General features: G+C 38.9%; 1 protein-coding gene across 5 annotated transcripts in view; it reads right to left on the reverse strand.

Moving 5' to 3' along the window:
• Window positions 1-6,451, reverse strand: part of GNB1 (G protein subunit beta 1) — a 37,218-nt gene that overhangs the window by 29,731 nt on the left and 1,036 nt on the right. For 2 of the 5 annotated variants that reach the window (XM_031062503.1, XM_031062505.1), the window contains exon 1: window positions 6,042-6,281. The exons of 1 other annotated variant lie outside the window; for it this stretch is intronic. The gene's annotated coding sequence lies outside the window, so the exon portion shown is untranslated. Of the gene's footprint in view, window positions 1-6,041; window positions 6,292-6,451 lie in introns of those variants that run through there. 2 more of the 5 variants (XM_031062506.1, XM_031062507.1) reach the window with 2 other exon arrangements.

Below are 6,451 nucleotides of genomic sequence, written 5' to 3' on the forward strand. Positions count from 1 at the left end.
CCTACACCTAACCCAAGCCAGGCAAAAAAGCCAGAAATGCAGTAAGAAAATGGAGATGTACAGAAGGAACAGCTCACCTGTAACAGTTCAGCAGAAACTCTTTTTCTTTAAGAAAGAAAATAACTGCCATCAGCTGCTGTAATTAAGGTTACTGTAACAGAAGACAAGGCATCCTTTCCTGTCAGTGAAGGCCAACACCCACAGCTGCCTGTCTCAAAGTCACACAGAAAGCCTTGAAATTTCTCCTTTATTCCCTCATCTCCAAACCAGTTTGATTTTCTAATGAGGATGAGCCAAATCAGCACTGATATCTGAACTGATAAAATATTCCCTAAACCTACTTTCACACACAGCATGCAGGAGTTTGGATGGAACTCTGAGTTTCCAGAGAGAAGTATTTTGGTTTTACTTTTTTTTTTCCCCCTTTGCTGGGAAAAAAAAAAAGAACAAGCTTAAAATAGTGACAAAAATCTATACATAGCTTTGAATATAGGACCACGTTACATAAAGCTACAAAAAATTATCTAATCTATCTAATTACAGATAATTAATATTTTCTTTTTTTGGGGAGTGCTGGCAGGCATTACTGCAGTTTTCAAGAAGACATCAAAAATATTCTCATCTGAAAAAAACATGATAAACATAACTGGCATGAAATTGTAGGCAAACCTTCTTCAGATCAAGGTAAGAACACAGAGAAAAAATATTTAAGTCTACACAATTCAAGTAATCCTTATAACATCTAGAATGTTATACTAAACAGAAGACCTTTAGAAATTGCAGTGATTTGATAAGCTGATATTCTACCTGCTCAAATTAATATACTTATTTTTAATGAAGCGGTTTCAGGCAAACTACTTACAAAATTAATTACATTTCCCATTAAAATGGCAAGTAGATTTTTAATCAGCCTCTTTGCCTTCACTGTATGATGTGCTACTAATTTTTCCCTCATCAAGTTCTAAATGTGGTCTGTGAAAAGAACTCCAGGATTTGGCCTGTCTTTACCACCCTCAATGACAGAGCTACCTCACAGCTTGTCTCCTTTAAGCTCCCTCAGATCACCTTCCTCAGGTCTTCAGCCTCATTTTCACTGATCCATTATTAGGATTCCAAAACAGACACAGCACAGGAAGATCAAATTTTAACCCTTCAGTCCCATCAAATGCAGAAATAACTGGAGGTCTTCCCTTTATGACAAAAACACCTTGTTTTCAACAATTCTTAATTCCCATGGAATATTTGACAAAGGGAATGTATTTATAAATCCACGTCTTCAAAATGTCTGCAACACCTTCCAAAGGATTCCAATTTTAAACCTGCTGGAGTTACTTTCTTGGATTTAAACAAGACTTAAATCCAGCAACGTCTCAACATTTGCTTTTTTAACTGCTTTCTCAAGCCCTTATTGCCCAAATACCACTAACCAGGTCAATGTATAACACCTAGATATATCTCTGTTTTCTGCCACTTTAGGCCAGCACTAAAAATCCTGCAGAGAATTTACAAGTTATTATTTCCATGGCTCCTTACAAATTACACTTCCATAACGTCCCCAAAAAAAGTTTTTTTTTTTTGGCTAACACATAAAAAAAAATTCCCATGTAGGCATCTAATTCCAGCACCCCCACTAAAAGTGAGAGTAAGATATAGATAGCAAGAGACACCACATCTTGGCTGCTTCCAGATGGCACCCATGAATATTGTCAGTACTCCCTAGCTGGGTTCAAGACAGAAAATTCCTGCATTTCTAAGAATATACTGGGCAAGGGAAACATCACCCCCTGAAACCAGTACACTCAAACCCTCCAGACAGCCAGAAATATTCCATTATATTTCAAGAGACTAACAAATTATAACATATTCTACATCATTCCAATAAATGCAGTGGACAAGTATTAATATATTAATTCATTTGTAGTTAATACAAATGAATACTCTTACAAGATATTAATTGCAAAGAACTCATTTTAGAAGGTCAGCTGTTAAAAAAAGAGGCCAGGAAGATCTGATTTTTATGTCCACAAAATTATTTTTAAATGTGTATTTCTATTCCAAGGCTAACCATCTCCTTTCTCTCTACTCAGAAATCCTCTACTATTTTAATAAAACTGCAGTATTCTGCCTAAAAACTTATCTTGGAGCTTCCTTATTTTGGTACTAGGAAGCATTGCACGGGAATTTACATTGATTATTTTGGCATCTCAAGTCAAGGTACTGCTCATAGCCAGCTCCGAGCTTTTAAAAACCTCTTAACGTTCTGCTCAACTACCAGTTGGCTCAAGTATCTATGGATTCTGCATATATTTCTGTTTGGTGAAAAACAAATCCACACTCACAAAATCCCCAGCACACTGGACACCCTGGGAAGAAATAATAAATTGAGACACTATGTTAAATAGAAACATAGGGGCTTGGGGGTATTTTTGTTTTTTATCATGACCTTGGCTAATGCTAGTTCCAACTTTATCAGTGGGGAGAAAAAAACCATTTTGAATGGAATATGTATTCTTTTCATTTTCAGTCTGCACATGAAGCAACCAAGAAGACTCCCTTCAAAAAATGTCCATTTTATCTTCAGTCACATGCTTAAAAAACATTTCATTAATGCAAGCAAGCTGCTTTCAAGGTTATGGTTTTTTTTTTTTGCCAACATAACCAGTAAAATTCTGTATTAAAAAAGACCCCATTTAAAAATTCTGCCACGACCACAGGCATTAGAGACTCCAAGGACAACTCACCTAAGGGTAATGCAACAACTGGAATGGCCAATTTCCCATTTCAACCTGCTCATAACACAGCAGCGCTAAATGCAATTGCTGAGACAATACGGTGTGCCATATGGCTAAAACTGGATATTAAAATTGAGAATATCAATTACCAATCCACTAATGCTGAGAGCCAAAATCCATGGACAGTAAGAATTTAATCCAATTCAGCGCCTAGAACATGAGCTGAGCCCGGAGTGGAGGAGACAAATCTACTGCTGGTTTCACAGAGCACTAACAACTTCAATTTTTTATTGCAGTAACTATAAAACCAGCTGAACCCAACACTTGCTTAACATCCCCAACCACAGCTCCAGGCCTGGTAGGAATCTACAAAAACAACAAAAGTTTCAGATGAATTGGCATCTGGTTTCACAGGGATTGAGAAATCATAACTAAGTTACTATTTAAGAAGAAGCAGTTTAGTTGTTTTCCACATGACCAAATGGAAGCCTCCAAAGCACCAGGAAGTTACACAGTGCAGCCAACATCTTGCTTCATTCCAGGAAAAGGCATCCTACAAACACAATATATATTTCCACTATAATTAAAGGGCTTTAGAATTGCATTAGTTGAAGGGTTTTCTTATTCTAAATAAATTAGTTTAATGGTTCAAGTTTTAAAATTTTTAATAGCTGTGGAGGGTTTCTTCTGGGATGATATTAAGAATAATGCTACACAAAATTCTATCCACCCCCTGATTATACAGAACTTCATTGATTACTTGCACAAGAATTCCCATTAAGTCCAAATACAGCATCTCCACATTTCCATGAGGCACGGAGGTGATTTAAAAAACTGTTCTGCTAAGATTTCCTGCGGAATTTTAATTTACCATGTTGTCAAAGATTTCATGCTAGGATGCCTGCTACGTACTGACTTAGCAGCTGCAAGGACTCAACAAGGATAAATGTAATTTATTTTACCCAAAACAGAATCTCACTTCACTCTGCTCCTTCCTGATCCTGTACTAAAGGGCCAAAGTAGTAGTAACAAAAAAATTGCACAAGTAATTTAAGGTTTAACAGGACATTAACATCAATGGAACTAACAGTTTATTAGACAGTATTCTTAATTTTAAAAAATATTCTTGAAACACCAGAGGAAGAAAATGCACTCACCTAATTTCAGTTGTTTTTTTTTTTTAATTAAAAAAACCACCAGCAATGCAAGCCTCAACTGAAAATCAGCTCTGCTGCTCCCAGCTTCCTTCTGCATGAGCTACAGCTGGGTTACTCCAATAAACTAACAAACAACTGATTATACATTAAGTAATAGATAAACAGTAGTAAAATGTTTGATAATATCAAAGGTTTGGAGGTCACTTGAATACAGGAGACATAACAAGCATTCCTTATTTTTCTTGCTGGGAAGTGTATTGTTTTAAGCCTGACTCCAGTATATCAAATATTAACCAAGCTATTTTATTTAGGCTACTGAAGTTAAGGTGTTTGGTACTATGGTGAAATATCACAGGAGCTGCAAATCAAAAGTCCATTTTTCTCAAAAGATACTAAAAACCACACATAAAAGGCTTTAGATATTTGCAGTGTTATTTTGAAACAGTACTCAGAGCTGTTTTAACACCCCCCCAGCCTTTCTTATTCCTGCCCATTAAAAGAACAGTTATCCAGAGGATGGCAGTAATTCTGGGTCAGCAGCAGCCTTAAACCCTCCACAAACTGGGAGTGTTCTGAAGCAGGCAGGAGACTCCTGTGTCACAGAAAGACACCTGTGTGCACAGGCTCTGATCTGAGATTACCTGGCAGCAGAGACCCATGGCCCGGCAGCCTTTGTGTACCTGTGCTCTACGTTTAAAAACTGGTTTTTAGCAACAGGCTTCATAAAAGCCAGGGACATTTTGGTGGTGTTAAGCAGGCACTGCAAGGTAAAAACGAAAATTGTGTCACCCCTTTATTCAGTTAAGAGCCTATGTGAACATTTCAATAAAACTATTTACTCCTCCCACCTAGTTCCTATCTGGAGGAGCCACAAAAATTAACGAAAAAAAAAAAAACCCACAGATTTCTCACAGCAATCTTCCAAACGCTCCTCCTACCCCCACCCCAGAAGAGAAGAAAGCAAAGAGAATGAGAAAGTAAATCTAAAACACAATTACGAAATAAGATCTAGTTTGGCAAAGCTGGGGTGAGGAGGAGTTGAAAAATGAGAGCTGCCTTGCTGCAAACGCCATCTTGTTGCAGCTACTGGGCCCAGGCACAGAGAGATCCATTCATTCACAGCAAAAAGAAAATCAAACAGACACCCTGGCTAATCTGCAGCCACCAAAACAACTACACTATTATCACCCCTTCTCCTCTCCTCAAGCACAAGGGAGAGAAATAAACTCTGATCTATCACATTTAGCGACGGATTTAGGTATTAACATATTATCTTCATTTCCTCACACGTATTTCACATACACATCGACAGCATTTTGTCTTGATTCACATCCGCGTGTCCACATCAGCTTAAAACATGGGATAAATGTCTCACGATTAGGTGCAGATATCCTACAGCAGCAAAACGTTTAATTTTTCAGTCTTAAATCGCCTCACCAAGTTGAGCCAACTATTCTCAAAAGCTGTTTCAATAATCACTTAAGCCTTACATTTACAGTGCTTTCCTCCTATTTCCTCCTGTGGAGACAATACATAATAACGTGGCAGTCGGCACATCCTAGAAAGGATGCCTGCTTTAAAACGAGTCCCAGCCATGACTTTGTTCGAGAATAATGAAATATCACATTCGTTAAAATTTCAGTTCATCTTCAGGAATGATAAATTGACATCTTACAACAACCTCTACATCATTCTGATTTTCTTCTGGACAAGATTTTTTTGTTAATAAAACGCTTTATCTCTTTCATATTTACATGCAAGGCTTTACACATCCTCGTTCCCTACAAAGCTGTAGGATTAAAAACCCTACACGTTCAATATCCCTTGCATGGATTAAAAAAAAAAATAACGCTGAAATCCTTTCGATAAAAAGCTCAGAATTGAAGCAATATTTTAAACAACATTTCCAAGGAGAAAACTCCATCTTTCTATTGTAGCAAACACCCTCCATGATCTTCGTTATCGCTGCTACGGGCACACAAAAATATGCAGCACCGTAATACATGGGGGAACAAATATGCGGTTTGAATCCATCCTCGGTTCCGGTTCTAACGAGAACAAAACCTTCCCTACCCCTCCCTCGCCCAGCACGCCCAGCATGAGCCCCATCTGCGAGCCCTCGGCTGCCCGGGGGTGCTGGAAGCAGCCTTACCCTGTTTGTCTCACCCCCGGCTCCTCTTAATCAGTTTTCCACCATTACAGCAGCCACACCATTGCTTTTTTTTTTTTTTTTCTCCTTCCCCTTGAATTTCTCTCCAAATATTCCCTCTGCCGGCAGGATCGCTGGGGGAACTCGCCTTTTGTGGCTTAAGACAAGACCCCAAAAGCGTCTAGCAGGGACCACTACAGCGTAATTATAATTAAAAATGGAACCCCGCAAGATCCGAGGTCTCCTCCCTTTTCGCCTGGAAGCCTTCGAGAGGGAATCAGTCCCACCCCCACCTTTTTCCCCTCCTCCTCCAGCTACAAACACACTTCTTTTTTAGGGGAAGCTGGAGCCCCGAGGAGGTGGGAAGCGCGGGGGAGGGGGGCTATTTCCAACCCCGCCATACCGGGGGGCGC

Source organism: Geospiza fortis, unplaced genomic scaffold, assembly GCF_000277835.1.
Source record: "Geospiza fortis unplaced genomic scaffold, GeoFor_1.0 scaffold37, whole genome shotgun sequence".
NCBI classification, from domain to species: Eukaryota; Metazoa; Chordata; class Aves; order Passeriformes; family Thraupidae; genus Geospiza; species Geospiza fortis.